We start from the raw sequence: 11,018 nt of genomic DNA, 5'->3' as shown, positions 1-11,018 counted from the left end.
TCTGTATTGTTATCGTCCCTATTGATCTGTATTGTTATCGTTCCTATTGATCTGTATTGTTATCGTCCCTATTGATCTGTATTGTTATCGTCCCTATTGATCTGTATTGTTATCGTCCCTATTGATCTGTATTGTTATCGTTCCTATTGATCTGTATTGTTATCGTTCCTATTGATCTGTATTGTTATCGTCCCTATTGATCTGTATTGTTATCGTCCCTATTGATCTGTATTGTTATCGTCCCTATTGATCTGTATTGTTATCGTTCCTATTGATCTGTATTGTTATCGTCCCTATTGATCTGTATTGTTATCGTCCCTATTGATCTGTATTGTTATCGTCCCTATTGATCTGTATTGTTATCGTTCCTATTGATCTGTATTGTTATCGTCCCTATTGATCTGTATTGTTATCGTCCCTATTGATCTGTATTATTATCGTTCCTGTTGATCTGTATTGTTATCATTTGTATTGATCTGTATTGTTATCGTTACTAGGGGAGATGAGTGGTTAGAGTATAAGTCTTCACCCAGTGGGTTTGCCCTCTGAGCCTTTCCTTCAGCGTTTCTGGTCTGTCAGTCCCTCTGACGGGACCTGCTGGCATCGGGGTGAGGTGCTGAGACAAGGCTGGGCGCTGAGCCGCCGGGCTTTGCTCCAGGCGGTGCTGCGGTCATTCACAGAGTGTAGTCCCTGGACCAGTCGCGTCCGAACCACCTGGGAACTTGGTCCAAATGCACGTTCTCCGGTTTCCCCGGACAGGCTGAGGAGAGCGGGTTTACAGGGAATTGTGAGACAGCAGGAGAGTCATTTCTTTACTTCCCTGGACAGGGAAGCTGAGGGTTCGCATGGAGCTTCAGCGCCAGGAGGTGGCCCCAGGGCGTGATGGGAACCCATGGACCTATTAAACCCTGCAGCCACGTGCAAAATCCTGCACCCAGCACGTCACCCTCACGGGCTGACATGGGCCAAACAAACAAGGAGGAAGTGGAAGTGGCCGCAAAAAACCAAAAGCTTCAGTTTTCATAGAAACGTAGGTTTACTTCGATAGAGACACGCTGAAGACAAAGGGCTGAAATGAACGAGTCATCGTTAACATAAAATAATAGAACATTTTAATAAAAATTAATATTTTTTCTTGAACATTCACTTACCAGACACCGAATAACTGCACAAATTAACAAGCGTAACACAAATAAACCTATTTTTTCTTGTTCTCTGAAAGCGAAATATTTCCTGTTGTGCACACCAAACAAGTCAGTCCAAGAAAGCAATGTGGCCATCGACGGCTAGAATATTCGCTGCTGGTATTAGTGGAGAGAAATGGTGCGCCTGCACGTGAGGCACGTAAGGGAAATGAATGCAACATGATTGTGGTCATTGTCATTAGCAAGCGTTGTAGTTCGTTATTAATTATGTGTAACAGGATATTGTAAAAATTAAGTCATGAAATTTTTATTAAAATGTTTCTTACACACCGTTATATTGGCTGGGCCACAAAAATATTCGTTGTGGGCCGCATGCGGCCCGCGGGCCGCGAGTTTGACATGCTTGTCTTACATGCTTATAGTTGTAACTTGAAGAAACAAAGAAGTGGCATCTCCATTCCTTTCCCAGGTAAAACTTAAGATTTCCCCGCCCCAGACCTCTATGCTCCACAGGGGGTAGTTTCAAGGCATTTCCCCGTTAAAGACAGGCGAGCGGACTGCCGTGCCATGACCGTGGCGTGCGAGGAGCCCACGTCTACACCTGGGGTTCCAGGAGGGGCGCGTTTTCAAAGAAGAGAAAGGGAAGTGGGCAAGAGTTAACGATTCTCTGGGGCAGTGGTCGGCAAGCTCATTAGTCAGCAGAGCCAAATACCAACAGGACAACGATTGAAATTTCTTCTGAGAGCCAAATTTTTTAAACTTAAACTTCTTCTAACGCCACTTCTTCAAAACAGACTCGCCCAGGCCGTGGTATTTTGTGGAAGAGCCACCCTCCAGGGGCCAAAGAGCCGCATGTGGCTCGCGAGCCACAGTTTGCCGACCACGGCTCTGGGGGATCATACCTTCCTCCCCCCTTCCTGTTACCCTTTCCACTCCCTTTACAGCAAAGCACGTCACAAGAGGGGTTGAACCCCGCTTCCCGCCGCCCTGCCCCTGCCTGTCCGTGCTCCCTGCTGCTCTGTCAGCGATCGGGTCACTCGGGGTCCCCCAGGCTCACCCCCCACGCCCCTCGCTCAGAGCCGGCGTGCGTGCTTGTTTTATCCCCGGGTGCTCGTCAGAACCAGCACATCGGGCTTCACATAGTGGCTCCTGGTGCTTTCATCTCACATCCGTGCTGAGAAACGGTGTCTCTCTGGTGACCTCCCTACACGAGGACAGGCGTGTCTTTCCGTGGCGAGTCCTCTGCCGGGCCTGCTGGCGCTTAAAAGGTGTTTGTTCCTGTGCCTGTCACCTCTGGGCGCCACGGCAGCACGCCCCGTTCCCACAGCCTCTGCCGGGGCCGCCGGGGGCCGCGATGTGAGGGCCTGGACGTGCCCGTGGCTGCGTGTCCGACGGCTCCTGGGCGCAGAGCAGCGCCCCGGGCGTGTCCGTCCTGCTCCGGGGAGCTGACCCTCCCCCTCCTCCCCACACGGTGCGCCCGCCGTGTTCGGTTGGATGTGAACAGCGGTGGTGCCGGGGAGCACGCACATCTCGGCCGTGGCTCTGGGGACAAGGCTTCCCTCACTTCCCTCCTGACATGCGCGGCCTCTGGGGCTGAGGTGTCTTGTATGATGTCCGTAAAGTGTCTGTGAAATCCGTCTGTATTTTCATTTTTGGAAAATTCAATCCATAGTTTGATTTTGTCAGGTGCGTCCTCACCGACGTTGGAGAGGACGATTTGATTTTCAAAATGAATGCGGAGTCGACATACACGTAGGCACTAGTTTCAGGTGCAGTGACTTGACATGTGAAGATCTTACGGCGTGATCCTGCAGTGAGGCTGGTCACCCTAAAGGTTATCAGTGCCAACTCCCCTCCCTGTGCTGCCCGTGACCCCCCGGACTTACTTGTAACCGGAAGGTTTGACCACTTGTTCCTCTCCACCTTCTCGCCCTTCCCTCACCCCCTGCCTCTGGCAGCCATCACTTCTCTTTCTGTATCTCTATATTTTTTCTCCGTCACGCCATCAATATGATGTACGCAGTTCATAGATTTCCTACATACCGATTTATTCTTGCATTCCTGAAACACATTGTCTTGGTTACAAAAATATCTTTTAATATGCATTGAATTCTGTTTGCCAGTATTTTACTGTAGATTTTTATCGATCAATATTCCCAAGATATTCATTGTACTTTTTTTAATGCAATATTTGATTGTGGACGTGACATTCTTACTTCATAACAGCACGTCATGGGGGCTGGCTTTTCTAAAGACGTTGATTTATCTATTGTTTCTTTTCTGATGTTTTTGTCCGCTTGATGCGTGTTGAGGAGGTGAAGGCTCTACCACGTGTGTGTGTTGTCCAGCTGTCCCTGCGGCCCTATAGCTCCTGTGTTTACTCAGAGCAACACGGACATTCACGCGTGTCCTGCTGTCCCTGCGGCCCTATAGCTCCTGTGTTCACTCAGAGCAGCACGGACATTCACGCGGGCCCTGCTGTCCTTGGGACTTGCACCTGTTAGCATGACGCGCCCTCTTTCTCACCCGATACCGTCTCAGAAAGCCTACATTCCTCCTGCCTGGTGTTCACATCAGCACCATTGCTTTTCTGTTTGTTTCTCTGAATTCGCCTGGTATTTTCAGAGTCTCTGAATCACGCCTATATGTCTTTATTGTTGATAGTATTACAGATGTCTTCCATTTCCCCCCTCGCTCCCCTCCTCCCAGACCCTCCCCACCCCCCAGGCCTTCACCACCCTATTGCCTGTGTCCCTGGGATACGCATATCTATATATATAAAAGGCTAATATGCAAGGTGTCCCCTCAGTAGTTCGACCGGGAGAACGGGAGTTCAATCTCTCGCTATAATGTGTGCTGACCACCAGGGGGCAGTGCAGAACACGGCGGGTAACCAGCGATGGTGGCAGGGCGCTGAGGGAGTGAGGGAAGGAGGAGGAGGGAGGCAGGGGAACCTGACCAGCCCTGATCACCAGCCAGGCCTAGGGACCCCACCCAGGCATGGATTTCGTGCACCGGGCCTCTAGTAAGTATATAAGTGCCTTGGTTCCTCTCTTCTCGTGAACCGTGCGTTTAGGTTTGTATTTTGCCGACCTCAAAAAGAGGGCTTTCCTTGGGATTGAGTTTGAAAATCTATTAAAATGGAAGTGAAGTCCTCTGCTTATATGGACCAGATGTGTTACGTTTAATTCTGCCAAGTCATTTTTATGTCTTTTTTTTTTTTTTTTTTACTGTTGTTCAAAACAAGTGTTTTACAGTCCTCCATTTCTCTGGAACCCTCTCGAATCAGGATTTTGTTTCAGCAGCTCCGCTGCCATGGCCTCTGTAATGTCACGAGTGACACCCACGTTGCCCAGAACAACGGCCGTCTCCGCTCGTTTGGCTGCAGCCGCGGAGCATGTGACAGGGGACTCCATCTGCCTGGAAGCGTTTCTCTTCCGTTTGCTCCTGAGAGGACACTCGCGTCTTGGTCTCCTTCCACCGCGGGCCGCGCCGCCTCGCCCTCCTGCTCCAGCTTCTCAGCCGCATCCCGCCAGAGCCGAGGCCCCGAGTCCTCTCTCCCGGCCCCCTTCCTCTTCCTGGGTGGATCCCCCCGGCTTTGATGCTGCCGATGCTCTCAGTGTGTTGACCCGGCTCATGGCCACACCTGCCTCCTGGCCTCCAGTCGCTCCCACACCTCTGCGTGGATACCTGGTAGAATCCCAATCTTGCCTGGCTGGTGTGGCTCAGTAGTTGAACATTGACCTATGAACCAGGAGGTCATGGTTCAATTCCCGGTCAGGGCACATCCCCCGATTGTGGGTCCGATCCCCAGTGGTGGGGCGTGTAGGAGGCAGCCAGTCAATGATCCATGATTCTCTCTCATCACTGATGTTTCTCTCTCCCTCTCCCTCTCCCTTCCTTTCTGAAATCAATGAAAATATATTTTTTAAAAAAGAATCCAAGTCTTCTATGACTAACACTGATCTTTTGATTTCTCTGCCTATTGTGTCCTGTCTCATTCTCTCCCCTGTTAGTAAACAGTGAGTGAGACCCCGTTCTCCTCAAGGCTTAAGGAAACAGAACAACAAAATAAAATAAAATTGAAACCATCCCCGACTCTTACATTTAGAGTCAATCAAAGAGCACATCCTGTTGGCTCCAGTTCCATGCACATCCAGAATCCTTTGCCTTCCCACGACCTTGGCTGGCTGCTATTTTAAGCCACGACATCATCTCTTGCTCAGACAATTGCCACGGCCACCGGAAAGTCCCCTGGTCCCACCCCGGTCGCCCCGCGGCGGAGCTTTGCCACGATGGAGCCGCTTGTCCACGTCAGTCAGGGCGGACTTTACACACACACGCCTGACGTCAGACACCTCCTCCTCCTGCCCAAACCCTCCTGTCCTTCCAGAGGACACAGTGAAACCCGCCCCGCGGCTTCCGAGGCCCTGGGTGTATGGTGACTGGGACTCTCTGGTCTCATCTCTTTCTGCCCCGCCTTGCCTGCACCCCACCACCTTCCCGAGGTTCCTCAAACAGTACTGCCTCGGAACCCGTGTCCTCACTGGCCACGGTGCCAGAACGCCTCCCACCCCAAATAACCTCACAGTTTGCCAGACCGGCGTGGCTCAGTGGTTGAGCATTGACCTATGAACCAGGAGCTCACGATTCCATTCCTGGTCAGGGCCCAGGCCCAGGTTGTGGGCTTGGTCCCAGTAGGGGGCGTGCAGGAGGCAGCCCATCCATGATTCTCTCTCATCCTTGGTGTTTCTATCTCTCCCTCTCCCTTCCTCTCTGAAATCAATAAAAATCACATTTTAAAAAGAGAATAAAAATGAAAGAAAACCATAAAGACGCCCCCGGTGTGCGAGTTGAAATGCGTTGCCTGCTTGCTGGGTGCCTCCTGCCTGTGCTTGCACGGGGGGGGGGGGGGGGGGGGGGGGGGGCGCAGCCAGAAACGGGGCGTTTGTGAAACCCTCCGAGGTGGGCAGAGATGCGGACCCTCTGCCACGTACGTGGAGTTGTGGTCACACGCGTGCAGGCGGGGCACCTGCTCCCTGTGGGGACGAGGTGCGGTAGGCGACTCTCTGTCCCTGTAGTTACTCTGTTCGCACCCTTGTCCCCGCACGCTGCCGGCCGGGCGGGTGCGTCTCCCTGCCGGGCACGAGGCGGGCAGGCCTGGGCCCCGCCGCAGTGAGGACTTTGGTCCAGGGGAGGCGCGCCTCTGGCCAGAGCCCGGGCGTTGTGTGCTGGTCTCCAGTTGGAACAGGAGAAACTTGATGTCGTGCCTGGGAGCAATGATCCAGAGTTAAGCCAACACTTTTAGTCTCCACCTGCCCCCGTGAGCTGGGTTGGACATGACTGGTGTAGCTTGAACTGTAGCTTTTGCAGATTGCAAACAGAGACGGCGCCGTGCCAAGCGTTCAGTGCAGAAATGCCTGTCTGGACGGACGGGGAAAGAGATCAGATTTTAAAACATCTTTCCTCCGCGAATGCGACTCCGCTCTCCCCAGTGCTCGAGGAAAAGAATCCCATCGGAGTGGAGGAGTCTCTTTGGGGAGCTCCACTTGACCCGCGATGCTCCCAGTATCGTGCTTTTCACACAGGTGCGCAACGCCGCGTTGACTGAAATGGGTTTGCTAACCAGCTCTGCTCTAAGGCAAGCATGCAAACTCGACGGCTCACACGGGCCAAACCAGAACGAGGCGTGCGGCCCGCGGGCTGCCAGTTTGACATGCTTGCTCTAAGGCAGGGGTCCTCAAACTGTTTAAACGGGGCCAGTTCACTGTCCCTCAGACCGCGGGAGGGCCGGACTATAGTTTAAAAAAAAAAAACTATGAACAAATTCCTATGCACACTGCACATATCTTATTTTGAAGTAAAAAAACAAAACGGCAAAAACACCCGCATGTGGCCCGCGGGCCGCAGTTTGAGGACGCCTGCCCTAAGGTAACAGCATTAGCTCGATATTGTGAACTCGATGGCATTTGTTAATCTATAGCACACTTGGTGCTATTTCACCAAATGACACATCTTCAGAGCTGATGGTGAATACACACACAAGGGTCGTGCTTGCTCTGCTATGTCAAACTTATTAATGTAAACGAGACCTCACAGAAATGTCGTCTTTTCATCCTGAATGTGGTGTAGGTTTCTTTAAGCTCTAAGATCGAAAAGCTTTTTTGCATGCACATCATCAGGAACTACAGGGGCTGGACCGGTGTGGCGTCGACCTAGGAACCAGGAGGTCACAGTTCAGTTCTTGGTCAGGGCACATGCTCGTGTGGCGGGCTCGATTCCCAGTGTGGGGCATGCAGGAGGCAGCCGATCCATGATTCCCTCTCATCACGGATGTTTCTATCTCTCTCTCCCTCTCCCTTCCTCTCTGAAGTCAATAAGATTATATTTGAAACAGTAGCTACAAGGAAGTCCCTGGGTAAAGCAGGGAGAACAGGAGAAACAGAGCTGCCTTGCGTGTTGCGTGTTGCACACAAATGCTATCATAACGCAAATGTGGGAGAAAGAGATACTATTCACTTTATGGTTTTAAAAACAGTTGTCTTAACAAGTTTCCTCCCTTTCCGTCTACGTTTGGCCTTTACCTCTCCCCCCCACCCTGTTGTTTCTTTCTCTCCACTTACATTTCATGAGTAAAATTGTGGAAGACTTTAAAATGGTTAAAAAATGGAAAGATGGAAAGTGTCACTTCCAGTGCAGCCCCAGGTGACCTTGGTTTCGCGCTGTTTTGGGAAATTCTACGCCGTGTGAGCGATAGAAACAGGTCACGTCTCCTAAACAGCTCCTCCCACGGACAGGCAGGCCCCTTCCCCCGGGAAACGCGGCCGGCGGGCCCTCGGCAGAGCTTCCCCTCCCGCTTCGGGCGCTCCAGAAGCTCGTCCGCCGGTGCGTGTGTGGCGTTTTCGTTCTCCTCCGAGTGCTCGTAACGTATCGCTGGTTCCTTCCTTCAGGGCGAATCAAGCAAAATATTTGATGTGTTTTCCTCTTATATTTGTGTGAGTCACAAATATGCCCTCTTTAAAAAAGTATTTTAAAAATATTCCTTTTCTTGTTTTTCTTTCTGCTTTTCAATACAGAATTACACAATCTCTCTCTCTCTCTATATATAAAAGGCTACTATGCCAAGTGTCCCCTCGTGAGTTAAACCGTGAGACCGGGAGTTCGATCGCTCGCTATGATGTGCACTGACCACCAGGGGGTGGCACAGAACAGGGCGGGTGACCAGTGGCAGCAGCAGGGTGCTGAGGGAACGAGGGAAGGAGGAGGCAGGGAGGGGGGATGTGGGGGGAACCTGATTGGCCCTGATCACTGGCTAGGCCTAGGGTCCCTACCTATGCGTGAATTTTGTGCACGGGGCCTCTGGTATCCTCTATAATAAAAGCCTACTATGCAAATCAACCTAACAGTGGAACGGCCGGTCGGCAGGGGGCAGGGCCGGCGAGCGGGCAGCACCAGGCCAGCCAAGGCAGATGCCAGCAGGCAGAGGGAGGGGATGGTGATCGGGGGTGGCAGCGACTGGTGGTGGCGGAGGGGTGATGGGGGCGGGGGCCGGACATTCCCCGAGGGCTCCTGGTCTGCAAGAGGGTGCAGGCCGGGCTGAGCCTCTCCCCCCCGCCCACCCGAGTGCATGAATTTTCACGCACCAGGCCTCTAGTAATATAATGAAGACATACAAGTCCTTGCACATTTTCCTCTTTATGGGCATCCTTTTTTTTCTTTCTGTCTAGAAAGGAATTTGCATACACTGTAGTTTATTTGAAATTTTCTTACCAAAAAAACAAATTCATAACTTTTAAAAATAGAATTTGTGGAGTGATTTATGGGTTTATTGAAGACTTCAAAGAGGGTAATAGAGTTATAGTCAGGGATTTTAAGAAGTATTTCACTGATTGCTGTAAAGAATTATGTTTATAAGTTAGATTTTTCAGTACCACAGTAAACATGAGTGAAAATCATCTTTAACTCATAACTTTAATATTTTCATATAATCAAAATAGAGACATATACATTAAGTAGGCATAACATGAGTTGTTTTAATTGATCAAATATCTTGGGTATGTTTTACAGATAAAAGAAATGATGGTTTCTATTAGCAGACTAAAACCAGAGAAAATTAAAGTTCACATTTTAAAAAATTATTAAGCAATAAATACAGCACTACAGCTGCCACTAAATCGCAGAATGGGTTATTTTATGAATAAATGCACTAAAAATAGTTTTAGACAAGAAATGACAGATTAGACTTTTCAAAAAATCAACAATGTGACTTTCACAAGCACTTGCAGAAAAATAGCAGTCTACATTTTACAAGTTAGAAATTCCCAAAATTATTTTTTAGACACCAAAAAGGTTTACTCTTAAAAATATCAATTATACCTTTTCTTTATGAGTAAGATACAAAGGTGATCTTAATTAGCCATTCAGCTTTAGAGAAGTCTAATATTTAAAAATATTATCCCTAAAAAAATACAGGTACAAAATTAACACGGATTAATTGAAAACTGTACAATAGATAAATCCTATACATAAAGGAAATCTGATCTAAAGTTAATGAGAGCACAATAAAAAAATACTTGAAAATTGTAGAATAATTCAATATAATACTAGCTGATAAGGTGACATTTTCTACTGTCATTGGTGGTTGAGACTGAACCGTTTGTCTAGAAGAATCTAAAGTATGCAAACAGGGTGGGCGAAGGGTCTGGATCTGCCTTGGAGTTAAAGTAGCGAAAAGTGAGTTAATTCGGAGGAATTTCCGTGTAATTGAGGCAGCATAGGGTCCAGCACAGCCCACGTTCCTTTTCTGAGAACTTGCTGTGAAGTCCACAAATCTGAACTAACTCAATACAATCTGAACACACACACACACATATATATATGGGCACCTTATCAGTGCATTGGCCAGACCATTTAATATGTTCATTCTTACTCCTTAGATAATTATCCTGGAGCATTGCAAATGATTTCTGAGCTCACCATCTATTGACATAAAAAGCGTCACATGATCAGCTAGCATTACCTTAAACACGCTCGGAAGACGAAGTCACCAGTTTCATCCTTGTTCCGTGATTGACCCACTGCAGACACACACGAGGTAGTGATGTCTCCTCTCACAAATCGACTTTCATGGGTTGATGCTTTCTGTTTGTCAGCTGTTTCAGTACAACAGAATTACAGAAATGGAACCCCACTAAAACGTCAGCCACACTTCCCTCCATCTCAATTTAACTCTTCCTTAAACACCTGACAGCAATTCCTCCTGACGCTGTATTCAAATCTTTCACCGACTTGTGTCATCATCTATCGTAGCTCTCTTAAAATATTAATATGTTGATATACACTGTATTCCTATAGTTTTTAAAATAGCTTGGAACATTTCAAAAGCCATACACCTTCATATAGGATAAGTCAGGGAATTAATATTTTAGTGGGCTTCAACCCACAAGAGTAGTGAACCGGCATTTATTACAGTAGGAATTGCTTATATTTTCTGGATTAGAATGCAGGTTCATTGTCAACATAAAAAGAGAAATATGTCAAACATACCTACTAAGGTATGAAATGCCAAGTCAATATGTTAAAGAAAACAAGGGTCTTGAGTTTGTTTTTAATAAATATCTTCCATCTTATCAATATTTCTGCTGTCAAACTTCTGATGCTGGCATCTGGTTGTCTTTAATACATTTAGCAAATGTAAAATTCCAGACTCTATTTTATTACAAAAGCAGCCCAGACACAGTATCAGATATTAAGATGCATCCATCGCGACGTTATGGATTTGTGTTGAGGCTGTAAAATAGAATGGCCGAGTATTTACAAGCTCATCCTTCACAACATTTTTAAAATAAACCTCCAAGGAGATAAGAAGCCCTT

Source organism: Eptesicus fuscus, chromosome 11 (assembly GCF_027574615.1).
Source record: "Eptesicus fuscus isolate TK198812 chromosome 11, DD_ASM_mEF_20220401, whole genome shotgun sequence".
Classification (NCBI taxonomy): Eukaryota; Metazoa; Chordata; class Mammalia; order Chiroptera; family Vespertilionidae; genus Eptesicus; species Eptesicus fuscus.
The sequence above is the reverse complement of the archived record's forward strand: the minus strand, read 5'-3'. Positions refer to the sequence as shown.